General features: G+C 34.1%; 1 protein-coding gene across 1 annotated transcript in view; it reads left to right on the top strand.

Moving 5' to 3' along the window:
• Positions 1–23013, top strand: part of LOC150085504 (uncharacterized) — a 934283-nt gene that overhangs the window by 303333 nt on the left and 607937 nt on the right. Inside the window, exon 4 of the mRNA XM_090374582.1 lies at positions 12583–12694. The gene's annotated coding sequence lies outside the window, so the exon portion shown is untranslated. The remainder of the gene's footprint in view (positions 1–12582; positions 12695–23013) is intronic.

Here is a 23013-nt window from a genome sequence, read left to right as displayed (position 1 = left end):
TGCCTTCTAACGCCCAGTTTTAAAGGAAGCAGAGGGTAAAGGCATGCAAACTAGACGGGCACTGTGAACACCGTGTGGTACGACGTAAGCTGCATAAATTGGATGCATTATAAGGCACATACGCCTCGGTGTTTGCATAGCCCAGGGGTCGACAACCTGCAGCTCTTTGAGCTGTAATCTGTGGCTCTTTAACTTTTTAGCTCACATGAAGCAAAGTTTGAAATGGAATTAGAGGACTTAAAAATCAAGGACATGTGGAATGCAAGCCTTAAAAACTGAAATTGAGGATTTGGAGAGGCAAAAGGCTGCCCTTGCAATTCTTCATAAATGGATGCTGATGGATCAGTTGAAAAAGCAAGACAAATTGTGTTCGATGTGTGGTGGTGTAGCTTACCGGTTTTGGACTTCTCTCAGTTTTTGGTTCGACGATTTCTGTGGGCAAATGTTTTCGAACATGAACTATATTAAAAATAAATCAAGAAACTGGCTGAACAATGCGAGTCTCTCAGCATGCTTAAAGATAAAAATTACAGCATACTTCCCTGATGTTGAGAGACTCGCTCAAGAAGTTCAGCAGCAAAAGTCACATTAATTAGAAATATTACTAATATATATTTCAAAATATATATATTTTTTTAATAAAACACCTTCCCGCTCTATTCCATTTCTTAACCCAAAGTTTGAGCTTGAAGTGTGGCTCTTCGGATTCCCTTTTTTTAAAATTAGATCAAAAATGGCTGTTCACTCAAAAAGGTTGCCGACCCCTGGCATAACCTGAGGAGACATTTTTCCCATGTGTGGGGTGGTTGGCCTTAATTGGTTTGTTTATTATACTTTGGGGAAGACGATGTTTGACACAGAGGAGTTTGTGAGGTGGAAAGGGGCCTCCCTTGTACAACACATTATTAAAAGACTACTCCAGCAAAGAAATAAAGGCAAAGTGTTGTATTGAAATTGGAAAATAAATGTTTCCGAACTGGGATGAACTATGTAATGATGAGAAGAATCAGAAAGCTAAGTTCTGAATCTTATATTTATTGTCAATATTACTTCTATTTTCGTACTGTTTCATTAGTTAATGAAATACAAGTTTGTTCACTTGCACAGACAATTTATTGGTAGATTCTGTGTACAGAATCATGAATGTACATAATTTAAGTATAAGGAACATTATTATTATTAAATATGATTAAAACAGTAATCGGAAAACTGCTGAAGAATATCCACTGCAACAGTACAACTAATGTCGGCATTAACAAATGAGAATCACGTGGGTCTCTGTCTTTTTCCAAAATGAATTTTGAACCTTTTGTTTCAAACATAACTTCGGTGTCTTTTTTTTATGAAAAGTGTTGTGAAAGCAATGCAAAGCATGCAGTAAGCCACAAAATACAGAGTCATTGCCAGCCTGATACAGGAAAAAAAAATATATAATCATATTAAAAATAAATAATGCACACAACTCTTTCTTGGCATAAAAAAAACACATGACCAAAAGAATTGCAACGGATTGTTTTTGAAAAAACAAAAATATCATCCTTCTTATCTTCAATGTGTATTGAAGATACAAAGGACGTGCATCTACTAACACAAAATCGAGGAAATTTATCCATTGGAAGCCACACTGGAAACAGGAAAAACAGGTGTAAAACTGATAACACTGCAGTGTGCATTTGATAAAAAAAAAAAGAAAAAAAAAAAGTTTCTTTACTGTAATTATTTTTAGGGACAATATCGGTACAACACCTTTTCTGGATGTATATTTGATCTAATGAAATTTCAATAAAATATTTCTATTGGTAGCTGCATTAACAAACTTCGAAAACTTATGTCTTCTCATGAACATTCGTAAAATCAAACAACACAAATCTTTATTGCACGAAAAGTACTCTGTTACAGTGTGGGTAGTGGAGAGTGTTTTCTGCTTCAAAAGGATGCAAGGTACTCGTCAATATTCCATCTGGAAATAATGTCAAGTGGTGGGAAGACAGTAACCACAGTTGTTTTTTTCTGAGAAGTCTCATCCAGTAAAATAAAACAGAAAGTTACTCTTTATTCTACTGAAAGTAATCCTGTAAGACACTGAGTCTTAGAAATACCTTAATCTCTGAATAAGAATAGGGGGTAGAAATAAAATTATTTTACAAACAAAGAAAACAACATTTCAGATATATTTCAATTAGTGGAAGTTGGCCTGTTGGCATAGCATGTAAAGCATAGATGCAAACATCGATATTGATGTATTGATTTCCACCTCATGGTATCAAATTTTACATTTTTTCTACCTTAACATTAGAAATTCATCAAAACTTTATCCACATTCTGTAAAAAAAAAACCAAAAAAAAGAACCACTTCTCTGGAGACTTCTGTGTGTTTCAAACAATATAAAACTGTCCTGTTTTTAACCTGTTTGAATTTACTGGATGATGCCACTACCATCGTTTTCTCTTTCTATTCGCAATCAACACTATACATAAACGCATCCAAGTTGAACAACATCCATCTTGAAACTGGGAATAGAAAAAGTGAGTCACTGGTGATATTCAGTGAAATGTTAAAAGCGCTCTGGCTTGTTTGAAACTATCTGACGTTAGGAGACTGGCGTCATAAATGGCTCCAGAACAGCAAACTACGTGTAGTTTGCTGTTTTGGAGGCGTTTATGATGCCAGCTTACCCTCGTGCTTCAAGGGCTCGTCTAGTATAGCCCTTAGCCATAATTATGAGAGCATCCTTAGATTCAAGTAAGGTCTCCATGGACTGGAGATGTGCAAATGTATCCCCAATTCACAAAGGGGGTTCAAAGGATGACGCAAATAATTAGAGACCTGTTAGTTTAACTTCTATTCCAGAGAAAATAATGGAGCCACTAGTTAAAGAAGTGATGCAGGATCACCTAGACAAGACTGCAGTAATAGTTCAGACACAGCATGGGTTTTTTAAGAGGAAACCTCGTCTGACCAATTTGATTGGATACTGTGATGTGGTCACAAAAAAACTGATGCAAAAAATAATTTTGGTATCATATACTTGGATTTCAGGAAAGCTTTTGATACTGTTGCACATGGAAGACGGCTCTACAAATCAGAGTGGTATGGCATTAAGAGCAAGTTGCTGCAATGGATAAAGGGATGGTTGAGTGGGAGACAGCAGAGAGTGGTAATAAATGGACACTGCTCTACGTGGACTAATGTTAGTATTAGTATTAGTAACGGCCGTATGGTGCAAGAAAGCCTATGGCTTATGCTGCACCAGCCAAAAAAAAAAAAAAAAAAAAATCCGAACAAAACAATGATAAAAACAAAAATTAAATAAATAAATAATAATAATTAATAAATAAATAAAAATAATAAAATGAAATTAAAAATTAAATAAAAAGGAAATTAATCCTATCATCCTATGCGCTTCCCTTACCCGAAAGTACTATCCAGATGACCTTTGAATTTCCCCAAACTGTCGGCCTCTACCACCCACGAAGGCAACTTATTCCAGTAATTAATAACTCGCTGGCTAAAATAAAACTTCCTGCAGTCCAATCTAAACATTTCCCCGCGTAACTTGAATTTATGTCCCCTAGTTCTAGCATCATTTATAATCTTGAAAATTTTGTCCTCATTCATTTTACTGATGCCTCTCAGAGCCTTAAACACCTCAATCAAATCTCCTCTAAGGTGTCTAGTTTCCAAACTCTGCAACCCACATATTCGAAGTCTTTCTTCATAAGGACGCCCTTTTGCCGATCTCACCAGGCGAGTTACCCTTCTTTGCACCCTTTCAAGAAGCTCGATGTCTTTCTTTAGGTGCGGTCTCCATACTTGAACACAGTATTCCAAGTGTGGTCTAACATAGGCCTTATATAATGGGATTATCACGGCCCTATCTCTACTTGCAAAAGTTCGATAGATCATCGATAGGACACCATGGGCCTTCCTTGCAACCTGTTTACAATGCTCAGAGAATTTCATGTCTGACCGTATCGTAACACCCAAGTCCCTTTCCTCCAGTACTGGGTTTAGTTGAACTCCACCAAGTGAATAAGTTATTTTGGGATTACTGTTTCCCAGGTGTAATACCTTACACTTTGTTGGATTAAAGCACAGCTGCCATTTTTCTGACCATTCTTGAAGTCTATCTAGGTTATTAGTGGAGTCCCCAGGGTTCGGTGCTGGGCCCATTGTTGTTTTGTGTATTTATTAATGATATTGATGAAGATATATCAGGCTTAATGTCCAAGTTTGCAGATGATACAAAGGTTGGAAGGGTTGTTAATGATAGTAAAGACAGTGTGCTACTGCAAAAGGATCTAGAAAAAGTTAGGTAGATGGGCTGAGAAGTGGCAGCTGAAGTTTAATATTGACAAATGCAAAGTATTGCATATGGGTAGCAGTAACCCAAGAGAAATGCACCAACTGTGTGGTACTACACTCAGGGAGGTGGAGAATGAAAAGGACCTGGGGGTAATTGTCCAGTTGGATATGAAGTTCTCTGATCAGTGCAGATGAGCTCCCAGAGCAGGTCATGGTATTTTTATCAATGACATATAGAAATTTTGCTAGCAGGGACAAGGAGGTGATTATACCTTTGTATAAGGCAATGGTCAGGCCACACCTTGAGTACTGCATACAGGTCTGGAGGTCTCCATTTTAGGAAGGATGTAGAGTTGCTAGAATGAGTACAGAGAAGGGCAACAAAATTGGTGAGAGGAACAAAGGGGTTCTCTTGCCAGAAGAGGCTTAAATTCTGTCAGTTGTAGCATCTGGAGACTAGGCACCTATGAGGTGATCTGTTTGAGATGTACAAGGGCTTGAATGGTTTGAGCAGGCTCAATGCTGATGGGATACTTCCACTTGCTGAGATTAAGAATCTGAGGGGCCATAGGTTCAAATCGAGGAAAGACAGTTGTAGAACAGATGTGCAGATGTTTGCCTTTAGCCAGTGGCTAGTTGATTGTCGGAACAGACTTCCGTCTGTTGTTGTGGAAGGTGATAGCTTAAAAATAAATTTAAGGCTGAACTAAACAAACATTTGGAGTGATCGGATTTTTTTTTGTTTGGCTGATGCTCTATAAGCGTGCTTTCTTGCATCATATGCCTCAACTAACCCCAGGGGCTCACATCTGTGTGAGTATGGGCTTGGCACACCCAGGGTCCTGAGCTGGATATCATCATTCTTCTCTTTCTTGGTGATTTCCTTCTTCTTATCTCTCTCTCTCTCTCACAGGGTAACTCGGGAATTTTTTATTTGCTGGTGCAGCATAAGCCACAGGCTTCCTTGCATCGTATAGCTAATAATAATAATATTGATAAAAATAATAGGAATTAATGACATTCGACATTCTGAACGACTAAGCAAGCAAGAAAAAGTAAGAAAAAGTATTAAATTGGGTTATAGAACCGGGGCACTACTAGTTAGAGCAGAAACACCTGGCAACCATAATGAAATATAGACAAATGTGTATTTTCAGTGTATTGGGTAGGGGTGCTGACCTGTTAAGTGGAATTATCGTGGAAAATATTGAGAATGCCTGCAAAGTAAAAGCAGATTACCTGAAATTAAATGAAATAAAGATTAACATAAAAATAATAATGATAACAACAATGGTACCTAAAGCAGTGGGTCTTAGGACTTTAACTACTTCATCAAAGGCGCATTATGGCCTTAGTTGCTAATGCGCCAATAAAACCCAACAACCAACTTCATCAAAGGTTCGGCAGCCAAAACCGTAGGAGCCACCATTATAAGCACGGTCTCTGTTTCTGTTATGATGTATACGTATGAAACATATACATAATAGTCAACCCGACAGAGACTAAAAGGAAGGAATAAAATTCAAATAAATGTATAAATACAAAATAGAGTTAAAAAGCTAAAATAATGCCAGTTAAATCTTGTTAAAGGAAAATTCGCATTATTTTAGCTTTATATATTTGTGTTTGAATTTTATTCCTTACTTTTGGTCTGTGTCGGGTTGGCTAGGATGTATATATGTTTCATACGTATACATCATAACAGAAGCAGAGACCCTGCTTATTGCGGTGGCTCCTATGGTTTTGGCTGCCGACCCTTTGATGAAGTAGTTAAAGTCCTAGTACCCATTGCTGTAGGTACCATCGTCGTTTTCATTATTATTTTTATGTTAATCTTAATTTCAGGTAATCATTTTTCCATGGTAATTACACTTGACAGATCAGCACTCCCATGCAATACACTGAAAATATACATTTGTTTATATATATATATATATATATATATATATATCCAAGTATAACAAAGCAAATATTAAATGTTATAATAAATATAAATATTATAATCAATATTAAGTAGTAACATAACCAATTAATGCCATCTAGGACGATTAAACATTACATCGGTCTGTATGAATATGAGTTAAGTTAATAATGGTAAGAGTTTTTTTAAAAGTAAAATATGATAAACTAGCTTATCAGGTAAACCATAAACCATGGCGGGTACCCAACGTGACCTGGAAAAAATCAATCTATGCCATGACATAAGCAATAAATATATATAAAAATACCATTAAAATGTTAGTTATGGCAATACGATACATTGCAAGGGACTTTTTCGAGGGCTAACCCTTACAATGTATCAACCATAATTAACGAGCTATCCGTTTCTGTAGTCATCGTCCAGCATAACTATGTCCTAATATACGTAAAATAGTATTAAGTTAGAGCGAAATGTATAAATTTTGTAGTAGTTAGAGACAAAAGTATAAAAATTTGTAGTAAGTTAGAGCCAAATAGTAGTAATAAAATTTGTTAATTAATCCCAAATTTAGCAGTTAACTGGCAAGATGACTGTTAGCCCGATGGATAGCCAAAATATTAAATTAAATTAAAATTATAGAAAGAGCTATAATTATTGTTAGGCATATGTGCGTAGTTTATAGTAAATGCTGCTACGGTAGTCTCATCAAATTAATAAAAATAATAAAAATAAATGCTGCTACGGTAGTCTCATCAAATTAATAAAAATAATGCTACGGTAGTCTCATCAAATTAATAAAAATAATAATAATAATAATAATAATAATAACAGTGTGAGCTATAGCTAACAAAGGCGAACGGAACAAAGGTATAAGAATAGATATAGTACCTCAATCCCCCTCGAATTATTATTTTTATTAATTTGATGAGACTACCGTAGCAGCATTTACTATAAACTACGCACATATGCCTAACAATAATTATAGCTCTTTCTATAATTTTAATTTAATTTAATATTTTGGCTATCCGTCGGGCTAACAGTCATCTTGCCAGTTAACTGCTAAATTTGGGATTAATTAACAAATTTTATTACTACTATTTGGCTCTAACTTACTACAAATTTTTATACTTTTGTCTCTAACTACTACAAAATTTATACATTTCGCTCTAACTTAATACTATTTTACGTATATTAGGACATAGTTATGCTGGACGATGACTACAGAAACGGATAGCTCGTTAATTATGGTTGATACATTGTAAGGGTTAGCCCTCGAAAAAGTCCCTTGCAATGTATCTTATTGCCATAACTAACATTTTAATGGTATTTTTATATATATTTATTGCTTATGTCATGGCATAGATTGATTTTTTCCAGGTCACGTTGGGTACCCGCCATGGTTTATGGTTTACCTGATAAGCTAGTTTATCATATTTTACTTTTAAAAAAACTCTTACCATTATTAACTTAACTCATATATATATATATATATATATATATATATATATATATACACACAGACATGCACTGTATACCCTCTGAAACTCGATTAATAAGCACAGTATGCTCTCTTCTGCATATGTAACCTTCACAGAGTATAATTTTACTGCTAATTTTATGACTACAGCACTGGGCCCAACACTGGACCCTGGGGAACTCCACTAATAACAGTAGTCCAAGAAGAACAGTACTCATTGTTTTTCTTCTCCTCCCATTCAACCATCCAGTTATCACAGCAGTAACTTGCCCCTAATGCCACACTGCTCCAATCTGGGGAGTAATCTTTTATGTACAACACTGTCAAAAGTTTTTCTGAAATTTAAGTATATGATGTCAAAATTATTTTTTTGCATCCAGTTCCTTTGTTATTGCATTATAGTATTCGGTCAATTTGGTCAGACAAGATCACACAATATCAAAATCACAGTAAATCCATGCTGTCACTATAGTATGATTATGTTCTTGTCTAGATGGTCCTGCTTTACTTCTTTAACCAGTGACTCCATAATTTTCCCTGGAACAGAAGTACAGGTCTGTAATTACTTACTTCACCTTCTGATCCCCAATGTGAAATTTAAGTGATAACAGAGAGGACTACACATCTACAGTCCATGGTGCCTCCGTAGCCAGGTGGGAAGGAACAGCAGTGCGTAGCACACGGTTCTTGATTAGACCGGGGTTCGAGCCCATCACCACCAAATATGGAGGATGCAGAAAGGTCAGGGAATGACTACCACATATCCCCGGAGTAAAATGGCCTTAGTTGCTAATGCTCCTAAAAACCAAATAACGTCTACAGTCCATATAGACCTTCTCTGAATCCAAGGATACTTTCATAATTATGGCCAGAGACCTGCTTACTTCTTTTGCTGCTGCCCTTAATATAATTAAAGAGATACCACCACCCCAGGCATCTTTTTTATGTTTAAGTTCAACAATTTTTCTTCTGCTTTCCTCTCTGTTATCATGCTTCAAAAATTATTTAGCTGTTAGTTAGACTTTGATATACGTCTGGCATCTCTATCCTGAAACAATTCCTCATCTGTGAATGTAGATGCAAAATATCTATTCAGTTTGTCAGCAACCTGAGCAGGATCATCAGCAGTGAAACAATTGACATCAAGTGGATTAGTATGACTCATCCCCTTCCTTCTACTTTTAGAAGTATTTGCTGATTGTTTTGCATTCTTTGCCCACGACTTCTCATAATCGATTAACATGACAGAGCACCGCTCTACTTTATCTTGCCTAACCTTCGGGATTTGATTGCAGACTAGTTTACAAGATGCATATTAATTATCAGCTGATACAAAAGATACAGTAGATAATTAATATGCATCCCATGCATTTTTATTCTCTACCACAAATCTCATCTCATCTTCTGACTGACATCCATTTAGGTCTATGCCAGTAAACAGTATCTCATATTCAGATTTTAACTGAGTTGCAATTTTTTTCAGTTAAGATGATCTGAGGTTGGGTAGTTATATGTGATACATGCACAGTTCTCAGAAATGTTGTGAGGACATGACTCTGGCCATCATCTTTACTGTACTGAGAATATGTTTTCAATTAATTAGGTTAGCTAATCTCTGAATTTTCTGAATTTCCAGTTTTAGCAAGTATTTTAGAGCTATTTATATTTGGAAAGTGATGTTTGTGTTTTGCTCATTTAAGTATCCAGTATTCAACAGCAAAAATCTGTTTCAGTTTAGTTGGAGTAGCTTCTGCAGAATAGTGTATCGGATAATTTTGGATAATTGGATCTTTGTAATTAAATAACTGTGGGTTTTTGGCTTTTTAATGCTGTTTGCTTATCCAGTGCAGATTACTAATTATTCTCTTGAGAAGCATTTGTATGTGTTTTGACATAATGCAATCTGTTATGAAATTCCACACCTATGATGTCTTTTAACTCATAATAGTAGGAATAATTTTGGCTCCTATCAGAGGTTTCATTATAGTAGTTGTTATCTTAACAGTTTTACCTAATTTAAGGAAGGAATTAAACTTTCTGAAATATAAAGTCAGATCATCAAGTTTCTGGCCTATTTGGGTCACTTCATTTCCAGGATGTAGTGAATAAGTTAGAGATGTTAATGAGGTAGAGGTGATTAATGCTATGAGTGAGATTAGTATTTTATCTGGTTCTGTACGAAAAATTTATAAATTTTTTGAAGTGGACCTGGGAATCAGTCCCCTTGAATATTTTTTAATATATTCTTTCAAAATCTCTGTTACTGCGATTATATAATTTGTGTACTGTATGTTAGAAAAAAGTGAAGAGACATGACAGAGCACTGCTATTACATAGACCTATCAGCAAACAAAATGCAAATTGAAAAATTGCATGTGTCAGATGCCTGCAATTAGATGCTAGCCTCTCAGTAACAGGAGCACTCTCTGCATGAAATGTGAAGTCCATGATGTGTTTCAGCAGTTTTATTCTAGATGATGATTCAATATCACAAAGCTCAAGAGTGTTTCTGATTGGAGGAAAGTGTGTGGCAGTAAACACGACTTGCTACTATGTGTAATGAAAGTGACCTGCAAACCAATGCTACATATAATTAGGTTTAACTTAATTCATGGATTTTTCCTAATTGTGCAGTAGATTTCTGATATTTCCATTGGAGAAATTGAAGAAAACATTTTCAAAAACAGCTATTAGAAGTTTCAGCTGTTTGGGAAGAATAGCTGATCACAAATTGCTGAAGTAGAATTCAAGTCTGGGGTCGACTCGACCCTATGCTCTTAACCTTGGGGTTAAACAAAAGTTGCATAGAAACTGATTATATCAGAGCAAAAAAATTATTCAGACAAATATATACGCTCACCATTATTGAAATGCGAATGTCTTCTCACTCTTCCTGCCCTCAAAATCTTAAGGCCTAGGAAAGATGGTTTTATCCACTTAATTACTATGACTAGTGCAATTTGGCCTTAGTTTGCCCTTGGGCCAGAAAACTCCCATTAAAATGCAAACAAACAAACCACCCCAAAAATACTGTGAATTATGCAGTTTGACCACTGTACAAGATTATCAGATCCAGCATTGAGTAGCAGTCTGATCTGTCTGAATTGTACAGTGTGAGATGTAGTAGCCATGATTAACACCAATGTTTAATTGACTTGGAAAAAATGAATGATCTGTTTACTGTCACCAAGATCATATTCTTTTTACAATTTTCGTATGACAGATTTGAAAGAACAGTGAGTTTGCATAAAATATAATTTTAATAAACATCCGAAATATGTGAAATGTTGATGAGGGCATAATGCAAATTTTTCAGCTCCTTGTGTAATTATAAAATGGCTGACCTCTATTGTATAATGTTCAGGGCTTCCATCCATGACCCGATCAGGTGAAAATATTGAATGGGTTAGCAAGGGTAATTCAAAATAGATGTTTAGCCATCCATGACTTTACAGAACAATTGCGATATTTACTATTGAATCTACCCGGTGGCACGTTATCCTATAGGCAAAAAAGACATCTGCCTAGGGCCCCCCGATCGGAGAGGGCCCCAAAATCACTGTTTCAGAAATTTATTGCTGTTTTTTACTAATATTTTTAAGTGATTTTTATCGGAAACTGAATCTTCTACTTGCCAAGGTTAATGACTTTACTGAAGATTAATTTGAAAATTGTTTTTTTTTTTTTTTCTTTCAAAAATGGTTTTATTGATTTTGATGAAATTTTGTATTTAGTTCTTATGTTTTTTGATTTGTTTGTTTTGTTGTCACAATAAAATAAAATTGAAAATGTTCTTATTAGTTTTTTTCTTTAAATGTGTCCCCCAAATTCTGTTTTGCCTTGGGCCCCAGGGAGGTATAATGCACCACTGACTCTATTAGTATATTTTTTTACAGAAAAACTGAACATGAGATGAAACCAAGGTTCCAGTTGTCTCTGCCGCACCCACACCTTTCATTCTTGATTGTAATAATATCCTTTTTTGTTAATTGTTTTTCTGAACATGTCACATCACTTCGAAGCACATATCCAGTTTAAAAAGCTTCAATCTATCCCTTCACGGATTGAGGCAAAATTGATTTTACATTCTGTGCTGAACAACATGTCTATGGTTCACCCCTATACTTCTCATATCTAGCACCTTATGATTTTTTTTGGTTTCTGAGGCTAAAATTTAAACTCAGTGGAGGAGATTTAAAGACATTTTGGAGTTTCCATAAAAACTTAATAGGTATTGCAAGAGATAGCAGAATGGGGATTACAGCATTCTGGAATGGCAGAATTGCTGGAAAAGTTCTACTAACTAATGAGGGACATCATGCAATAGACTCTAGTTCAGCAATGTGCTATTTTCCAGCCTACATGCTAAAAAGAAGCTTAAACAATAATGTAAATATTTTTCATGGTATTGAGAAATAAAAGCTTCTTAAAATTAGCATATAGTCTGTTGATATAAAAATATATTTGAAAATTTTTTGATGAATGCTTCGTTCCCACCTGAATTTGCACACAGTTACATTACTGTTTTCACTACTAGTTGGGGATAATGAGCCGTAAAACAAATTTGTCTTCCAATAAAAAATAGAACTTTTTTTTTTTTTTTTTTTTTTTTGGTACCGCAAAGATTTTTGCTGGATGAATGCCAGTATATTTTTCCTTTCAGTTTATCTTGTGACATATGTACCATTGGTTCACCATTGCTGCTCCAGTTGATTGACTACTGATTGGCTGCTAATTTCAGAATATTTTTTATATGAAATAGTTATTTGTGTTATCATTATTTAATGAGTACATTTTAAATTTTGTCATATCTAAGTGTGCGCATGTAAAATAAATATATATTTTTTATTTAAAAGTAAAAAAAAAAATTTTTTGTAGGATGATGCATTTTCTTGTATATTCCCGAAAAGCAACCTATGGTTCACCTGTGAGTTTTGTTCATTTTATCGAAATTAATTTCATACAGATACCATCTAAGTAAATCCACTAGGTAAGTTTTGTATCTGCATATTTCTCTCCCCCCCCCCCCTTTCTTAATGGCAGCAACATTGTGTGTTTATTTATGTATAGTATGAATTTATGTACATTATGAATCAAAAGGCAGGGGCAGCTTAAAAGTCGTAGAAACAGTTTATTTATGTTTATGTAACATGCATATAAGGAATAAACAATGGTGACTCCTATGTATTACATATGCCATGTGAAAGGAAAAGAAGGTCATTAAATTAAGAAACTGTTCAACATGATCAACATTGGCTGACTTACAAGTATCCTGACTTTTGGAGTACACGCTTCTTGATTAGACTGGGGTTCGAGCCCGTCACCACCAAATACGGAGGATGCGGAAAGGTCAGGGAATGACCACCGCATATCCCCGGAGCAATATGGCCTTAGTTGCTAATGCTCCTAAAAACCAAATAACAAACAAACCTGACTTTTGGTTCATACTGTATTTAGCCAAGCATGAGCATTTGGCATTTAAGATCAATGTGAAGAATATACAGGGTGTCTATAAATTATTCACCTGATTATGAACTTGATTAAAATTTTATTGTAATAGATATTGTAAAATAGTTTGTTGCACTTAATAAGGCAAGTCAAAGAATTTCTTATTACACAACCACACATCAGTAAACCTGAAGGTGTATATATGGGCACCTTTGGTAGCATGTAAAATATCAAGATGGTAGCCAATTTCATTTCAGGTCGTTTGAAGCATCGCTTGAGAAATGGAAGTCACTGCTTGTTTAGTCTGGCCTTTTAACTCTGTGTGGAATTGTTAACTATTTTTGCATACACCTTGTCGTTTATGTAGTCCCATACAAAGAAAATGTGATATTCAGGGAATTAGGAGGCCATGGCATAGGACCATCCCAACTAGTGGGTTAGAAAATTGTTTATTGAGGAAATTGTGCACATACAAGCTTCAGTATGGTTGTGCCCCATCTTGTTGATTGAACACACGTGGCTGCGTATCTTCCAACCGAGGTGTAGCTTACAATTTGAGCATATCTAGGTAATTTGCAGAGTTCACAGTGTTTTTGTGGAAGAAAAATTGTCCATTCACCAGGTTGAAGGACAGTATGCACCATGCATTTTCTTTGGGACAATCATGCTCATGTTCATGAACTGAGTGGGGATTTGAGATACCCACATGTTGACAATTGTGTCTATTGACTTTACCAGACAGGTGGAATGTTGCTTCATCACTGAAAATGACATTTTCCAGAAAGTGCTTATATTTGTTGTATGGTTGTGAATGTGAACAGCAAATTCTTCTTGTTATGAGACTTAATTTCCTGGATGATTTGCACTTTGTAAGCATAAAGTTTTAATCTCTTGTAAACCAACCTGTGCAATGTTGCTCACGGTATTTACAGCTGCAGGTTTGCCTGGTGGATAGATTTTGTAGGATTTTGGGTAAAGACTTCCTGAATTTCCAAAACTTTATCTGTAGATACACGTGGCCTACCTGCTCCTTTCTGGTTCAGCACACTGCCAGTTTCTTGAAACTGTTTCAACCATCATTGATTGTTCCATAGGTGAATCTTTCTGGAGTTCCCATTGAAAACATCTCTTTATAGTCACTGGAGATTTAGTATCCCACAGCCACAACATGCATATTACTTCTCTTCCACTGTCAGCATTTTAATGCTATACTGTTGCAATGCTTGCTGTGAACAGGGCTTCCATCCACATGAGAAAAATCTCATTGAGTTGTTTTAATAACGGCAGCAAATCATTTTAAGACACCTATTACAATATTAATTGAGCTTCGTAATCAGGTAGTTTAATTGTAATTTATAAAAATTGTAATTTATAGACACCCTGTATAATGTGGCAGAAGAAAATAATAGTTATTAAGCATAGTCTAAGATAGAATCAAGACATGATTCAGGTTAGTATAATATAGGACTGACTGTCATTAGTCCACCAAATTATTAATTGTTGATACAGTTTTGGATATTTAGGCACACAATTAAATATTAATTAATCTGGCTAAGTCTGAATAGATGACTACTTCCATTCTACACCGTATTTCCTCAATAACTTTGACTACAGTTTCTGGAGAAAATATCCCCAGAGAGTACCAGAGAACATACACTCAAGCCTCTCTAAGACGACCACCTTCGGTTCCGCATATATTTGGTCTTTAATAGAGGTGGTCGTCTTGCAGAAATATATAAAAAGTCAGATATATCATGATATAACGAAAATTTTAATAGGACAGTAGAAATAAGTCTTACTTTAAAAACATTTTATTTGAAACTGTAAATTGATTTTTACACTAATTATAAAGTCTTAAAAGTAAACATAAAATTATGTAATTAATTCTTTACTTTAATTATAAAACTAAGTCAGTAATATAAAATATATATTTTTATTTTTTTGAAATATTTGGGTAATATAGTTTGTCTCGATGATTTTGTTTTTTATTGAATGATTTCCCTTTCTAAAATAGTTTAAAAATCATTTAATAATTATAACATTTTAGTAGACATACAAGTTAATGCAATGCATCAGTTCTGTTCATAGTAAATTGGTGAAATGGCATTGTTTTCAGTACATCTCATATTGTGAAGACTTTCACAAGTTGCCTCTCATTGTATTACGTCAAATGAGTAATGCTCCCCAATAGAGAAGACTATTGTTACTTATTCTTGGTGGATACCACCACCCAGAAAGCCGTTTAAGGGTATGTGTGTAGGGGTGTAATGCTCTTTAACCTACAGGCTCCTAAAAGTTGGAGGCACCTCCGTAGCCAGGTGTGCAGGAGCAGCAGTGCGTAGCACATGCTTCTTGATTAGACTGGGGCTCAAGCCCGTGACCACCAAATATGGAGGATGCGGAAACGTCAGGGGATGACCACCGCATGGCCTTGGTTGCTAATGCTCCTAAAAAAAACAAATAACAAATAAGAACCTAAAAGTTGGAGAAAAGCTTAAGGGCTAGCAGAAAGAAAAAGCATAGTAGGAGTTTAGCCTTAAAGAAAGGAGAGAGGGGCTACATCCATTTCACTCATTTTAACCTTGAATAAGTAATGGTTGTCCAACGAAGACTATTGTTATCTATTATCAGTCTCATTGGATACCACCAAAATGGCCATTTCACGGCTATTTGGCCCTTCATTTGTGGGCGATAGGTACCTTGTGGTATAATGACTGACAACCCAGTTATGAAGTTAGCTCCATAATATGAGATGCCAAATGGTATACAATAGTTAAAGAATAAAATAAAATTTAGGGTTAAAGCCTCAAACCACGGAATTTACTAGACATACAAGTTAGTGCAATGCATCAGTTCTGTACATATTGAATCACCGAAGTTTGTGAAATGGCATCATTTTCATTACATCTTATATTGTGAATACTTTCACTAGTTGCCTGTCATTGTACTACTTGGAATAATGCTTCTCCATTAGAGAATACTATTGTTATTTGTTCTCAGTGGATACCACCACAACATGCAACTCTTTGTGAAGTTTTCACAATATGATATGTAATGGAAATGCTGCCATTTCATCAACTTTGGTGATTTGCTATGTACAGAACTGATGCATTGCGCCAGCTTGTATGTCTAGTAAATGCTGTGGTTTGAGGCTTTAGCCCTACATTTTATTTTAATCTTGTAACATTTTATTATTACCTAAATTTCATAGTAATGTTTTAAGTGCTAAAACAGTATTTATAATTTATTCTATTGGAATTTTAATTTCTTCAACATCTATTTCATTATTAAAAAAAATTCATATTTTTACATAAATTTTCATTGTTGTCAATGATTCTCAGCAGAATCATAAAGTTCTTCCCAGTTTTCACTGCCATTTTCACATGTGACTGAATCTTCTTCAAATTCTGTATCAATATTTACATTTATAATTTATATGCTATCCAAGTTGAACATTTCTTTTTGTACTTCTATAAAATTGGTTCTGACATCAACCACCATGTCAGTATCACATTTAATTCCACCTTTATTGAAAATATATTTGTATAGTATTTTCACTAACACTATTCAGGCCAATTTTATGTATTCAACAATGTCTGCTAGAGGAATTTTTTTAACTTATTCATTATTTTCATGCCATGTCCATATTGCTACTAATGTAGCTAAAATATGTCAGTGGTGGAACAGATTGAATGATACTTTGTGTGGTAGACAAACACTTGATGTATTAGTGGGAAGAAATAATAATCGACATTACTTAAATTCGAATTTTTTGAGATGATATGGAGCATTATCTAATAATTGTAAGATGATCTTATTTTCTATTTTCATTTTATTTTGTCCAAATTATGAAACCATTCAGAACAAAAATAGCACTTGTCATCCATGCTTTTTTATTGGTGTACCAATCAACGTTCATGGATTCCATATTTATATTTTTAAACATCTTGGTCTCAGTGAAGTATTAATCATCAATGGTTGTTCTTTTTGTCCTGAAGAATTTATACACAGTAAAGTTATCACTCTTTTGTTTTTCTTTTTTATAACTGAAAGATTTGGAGCCATTAAACACTAATGATTTACTTAGTAAAGCATGATAAAAGTGACCAGTTTCTACATTAGAGATGTCTTTGGGTTCATATTGTTGTGCTAAATATGGCAACTGTGTGAATTCTACCATTCTACACCATTTTCACTCACAGATGCACACAAAACACTATTATCTTTAAAACAATATTATTTCTATTACAAAATTTACTAAGCCATCCATTGATAAGCAGAAAATGTATTTCTTTAAAGTTTTTGCAAAATTCAAAGATTTTAATTGTAGTACTGGATTGCTTACTAGAATTTCTCTAGCATCAGCACTGTCAAACCAGATGAGAGTTGACATATTAATGAGTCAACACTCATCTGGATATGGCTGATATGTTTCTCATTGAATATTTTTATTTGCATTCCAAATCCACTTTTCTTTAATATATATATTTTTTTTATTAAAATTTTTTGAATTTGCATATTATCACATTTATACTTTTTCTGCTAACCATCTTTGCAATAAACCCTTGCTGCATCTCTCTATAACATCACTCACATTTTTAAATTTAAAATTTTCATTTTGCTTTTTTCTGCCATCACATCTGTATTCAAAGATTGATAAATTAGAAATAAATGAATGAAATACCTATTTAGTAGTAATACTGTATTTATACAGTTACTTCAGAAACTCCAGATTCATGGAAATCTGTGAAAAGTGCTGGCCACTAAATAATAGGATTAACAGTCCCGGTCAGATAAGACAGTGGTCATCTTAGAGAATTACAGATTACAGTGGCATACTCTGGTCCCCAAACAACAGGATTAATGGTTGCTGTTGGGTCAGAGAGTGGTTGCTTTAGAGAATACAGCTTTAATATGCAGGATGCTTATTTAAAACTATTTTAAGAAATATGGGTCTTTTGTAAATGTGGTCTCATTGAAGAGGTGGTTACTTATAGAGGTTTCACTGTAAATTGTTCTCACGGGGTTGGGAGAAACCCCCCAGAGCCGCATTATAGTTAACACTATGTACCTGGTTCTTTGACCCAAAGTTTGACATGTAGACTGAAATAATTAAAACATTGTTTTGTGTCTGGGCATTCTCCATAAAAACTACGGTTATTACATACAATTCTGAATCTGGGCATTTGTAACATCACACTTCTTTTAAATCTGTTTGAAGTGGAGTTCTTCTTGCAGTCAAGAAGAATAACCATTTTCTTATGTGTGCTTTTGGCTAACACCTGCCTGCCTGGAATGGTGAGTTGGCAGATTTCTACACCTAATGTCTGGGAATCTGCCTACTAAAAATCCATTCATGGATAGCAATGATAGAGCTACATGTGCCTAGTTATAAGCCCCATTGTGCACTTTTCCCCCCAACAAATCTGGTCTTCCCCAGTCTGTCAGTGTTGACTTGATTGAATACCCTCCTTAGTTTTTGTTAATTAATTTTGATCCATTTAGTCTTTTCACTCTCCAAACTATGTATATTAGCTCTGTTTGAGTGTAGCAGTAATTTAGTTATTACATTTGGAAATTTAACTGCAATTCTAACAATCAGAATTAGCATTGCCATAGCAGACATCTTGATAGTGTACTTGACTGAAAATATAGAAATAAATGACTTCATTTGTGTTGATCTATCTGTTTACTAATGATTTACTTAGTAAAATTAAAGATCATATGAATGATCTTAATCTAACTATTAAAAAATAGCCGTTACTCTTCAGTACTGCTACACTTACCTATCTTGAGATCTTCACATGATCCCATCACTGCAAGTATTAATTCTCCAGTTAATAAGAAACCCTAGGATGTGTGCTGTGAAGCATATATTTGTCTTTGTATATATTTTCATCTTGTGTAAATGCATAAGTAATAAAGATATTTGTACTTTAAAAATTAAACAAAATTTGCTCTGTATCTGTATCCCTCCTCCCATTCATTCTTCTATCTTTAATTTTCACATTTTTTTTTATTCCCATGTCAATTGTGAAATATTTTATACATAGTTATTATTATTACATAACTGTCTTCCAGGTAGAGTAAAAAATCATAGAAATAAATTAAACAATGTAGATTGAAATTTAGTTAATTCATTTTACAGTGATTATTTTTCTATTTAAAAGTATAGAACAGTTTATTCCAAACAAAATAATTTGAGTGATTTTTTATAAAAGTGCTTAAATGTTCTTCCACTGTGTTGCAACTTTTTCAATTTGATACATAAACTGGATTTTTTAATAATATTTCTTACTCTTTTCCTATAAAGCCTTAACTGACATACACATTGTATACCTGTCTTAAATTCATCTACTGTATTTGTTTATTATGATTTTTAGTACCATACATTTGAAACTGTTCAAATCACAAAGTGAAATGAAATTAAGTAACAGACAGTCTGATGTTTTAATAGCTACTTCATATAGGAGAGAACCTCTCCCATATGCACATGTTTGGAAAACTCTCTCTCTCAATGTTTTCCTAAATCTTCTCATTGTAAGAGATTTGCTGAATAAATGCAGTTACTTTAATTTAATTTAGCCAAAGCAGGTTCACTTATGAATTAATGATACACTCCTTTCCTCATTTCAAAGTAATCATTTATGTGTAATGCACTGGTTGTTACACCATCATGTGGTGGTATGGTTTGGGTGGTCTATGTGGCAGTGTGGTGGCTAATTAACTATCACTTATTTAAAAAGGTTCTTCAAATTTGCATTCTGTTGAAGATAAAGAAATTTACTGTGAATTTTTAGACAGTGCTGCTAGCTGTTAAAAAAAAATAGCCCCAGGAAGAGATTTTCTTTCCCTCCTCATTCCATAAATGATTAACTGGCCTTAGAACATACATATTTAATTGACAATTGGTATATATTTAATGTATCAATGCCATGTGACTGAGTTGCTTTGGCACTAATTCTTAAACTCCCTTCTGGAATCCTTACATATCTGAAAAACTCATTTGCATAGAATCATCACCAACATACTAGAGTTGGTACCATAGAGTTTCTCCATCTTTTCTTTTTTGGGGGGGAAATGAGTAAATTGCATTAACATTCATTAGAAGAGAGAGCACTAACTTTATTTTACAGGATTTCATTTTCAATGCAGTGCATATAATACATTTCAGGGATTATATCCTTTCTTAATTTTGAAAGCAATAAAGATTAGCAAAAGAACTTAAAAAGTCTATTGAAAAGTAACAATTAAAGAATCATTTTCCAAGAAAATTAATTATGCATTCTGAGCTCCTAACTCACATTGCTGATTGTGTAGAAATATGGGCCAAAAGACCACCTTCCCTGGCAGTAAATTACAGTCTGCCTTCCTTGTCAATCACAATGGCAAAAGACCAGTGAGAGACAAGTACAAAGATAATATGCCATGAATTTCAAAGAAATTGATTCAGTAAAACTTTCCTTCTTTAATATCATTAATAAATCTTGAAAACAAGAATAGGGCAGCACTAAATCCTTGGAGACTCCACTAATAATATTGGTCCAGGAAGAGCAGTGCCCATTGATAATTGGTCTCTGTCTCTTCCTACTGTGCCACACCTTTATCTGTAGGAGTAAGTTGCCCATAATGCCGCACTGACTCCAATTTGTACAGCACTCTTTTTTGTGAATCAGTTCAAAAGCTTTCCTAAAATCTAAATATATGATATCAAAATTATTTTTTTTGCATCCAGTTCCTTTGTTACTGCATCATAGTATCCAGTCAGATTGGTCAGACAAGATAACTTCTTAACAAATCCATGCTGTGTCTGCACTATAACTCACTTCTGTGTAGATGGTCTTGTGTTACTTTTTTAACCAGTGACTCCATTATTTTCCCTGAGACAGAGTTAAGCTAACAGGTCTATAATTACTCATGTCACCCTTTGATCCTCTTTGTGAATTGTGGATACATTCACATATCTCCAGTCCACAAGGATGCTCTCATGATTATAGCAAAAGGTGTGCTGTCTCTTTTGCTGCCTTTTAATATAATTGAACAAATCTATCCACTTCAGCTGCCTTATTCACATTTAGATTCAACAGTTTCTTTTCTGCTTTCCTTTCACTTTCTTCCTTGTTAGTATTTAATCTACTGTTGGCATTCCCATCTCCAAAAAATTGCTCATGTATAAACATATATATGCAAAATGTCAAATATTCATTTTGTCAGCAACCTGTGTAGCAGCATTATCATCAATGGTTATCCTGTTCATATCTAGCAGACCAATGTGATTCATCCCTTTCCCTGTAGTGTTTACATAAGTAAAGGCTTTGCTGCTTTTCTTTGCATTCTTTGCCCGAAGCTTCTTGTTAGCTTGCCTAACCACTTTGTGCCTTGATTGGAGACTCAGTTATACCTACTTTAGATTTCTGTATTTCCTGATAATTTATAAGCATGTGATGCATTTTTATTCTCTTTCATTAGTCACATCAGTTCATTTAATATTCATTTAGGTCTAAGCCTTGAACAGTATCTCTTAGTTGTCATAAAATGCCTAATGTTTTCTACGATTACATTCCCGAATTCTTTCCATTTAGAATTTACTGTTCATTGGGTGGGTCCACTAAACAGATTTTGAAACTGTCTGAGACCATTGTAGTCACCTTTATGAATGCAAAAGTCCTTTCCTTTGCCCTTGACATTAGTTACATCTAAAAATCCTACTAAAAATTATAATTAAATTTAAATTATAATTAAATAAAATTATAATTAAAAATTAAATCTAAAAATTATATCAATGTAAGTAAATCCTACATTGATATAATGTGGTCATTGCAATGCACGAAGAGTCACTTCTCATAATCAGATATTAGTATTGGTACTAGCAAATGATGTGAGAAAATAATCTTATATACTATTATTAAAAAAACAAAACAGAAACACACACAGATCACCTGTCTGACCTCTAAAATGTTAATTATTTTGTAATGAATGATTAATGTATTAGTACAGTAATATGATAAGGTTATTTACAGTGCAACATTCTTTTGAAGAAAAAATAAAATTATACCTTTCTTATAACAAAATCTTGATTTTCTTATTCCCAAGCTATTTCTTGTAGTTTTAAATTGTTACTTTATGTCATAGGGTGTTAGACATGATTTTAATTTTTTTTTAAAATTCCGAAATGTATTTTGTTATGTGTTCATTGTTGATTACAAAATACATTAAAATAACTGACTATAATTATTTCTTTCTATACATTAAAATAATTTTCCTCCTAGTGATATTTATTCAGCTAATGGGAGAAGAGAGATGCTGGGTTATGTGGAAATATGTAACAAATACAAAAATACGTAACAGAAGCTTGTTTTACTGTGGTAAAACAAGCTTCTGTTTAAGCATGGTCATGCACTGTTTATCTAACATGACCACTCGGTGCCATTCTTAATTTCCATATGTAATGTATTTATTTAAATAAACTAAATGCAACAAGGCATAATATTTTAAGAGTTTAAGATTCTATATCTATATAATATCGGTGTAGATACACCATAGAGAACTCTTAAAGAAAAACTACGATCGTAGTGTGAAAGGCATCCACCGATAAAAAGCCAACTAACTTTGAAACGGTGCCATCTGGGTGGCGGCACCCACAGAAAATAAGTAACAATAGTCTTCTGTATTAGTGAGGCATTGTTTATTCAAGGTAGTGCAATACTTGTAACTCTTTGTGAAGGATGAGCACAATATGAGATACAGATGAAATGATGCCTTTCACTCTATGATTGTAGTTTTTCTTTAAGAGTTGTCTATGGTGTATCTACACCAATATTATATAGATATAGTAACGTATTTATGTATTCATAGCTGAGC

This window comes from Mastigoproctus giganteus, chromosome 5 (assembly GCF_048544385.1).
Source record: "Mastigoproctus giganteus isolate SK-2022 chromosome 5, ASM4854438v1, whole genome shotgun sequence".
Classification (NCBI taxonomy): domain Eukaryota; kingdom Metazoa; phylum Arthropoda; class Arachnida; order Uropygi; family Thelyphonidae; genus Mastigoproctus; species Mastigoproctus giganteus.
The sequence above is the reverse complement of the archived record's forward strand: the minus strand, read 5'-3'. Positions and strand labels throughout refer to the sequence as shown.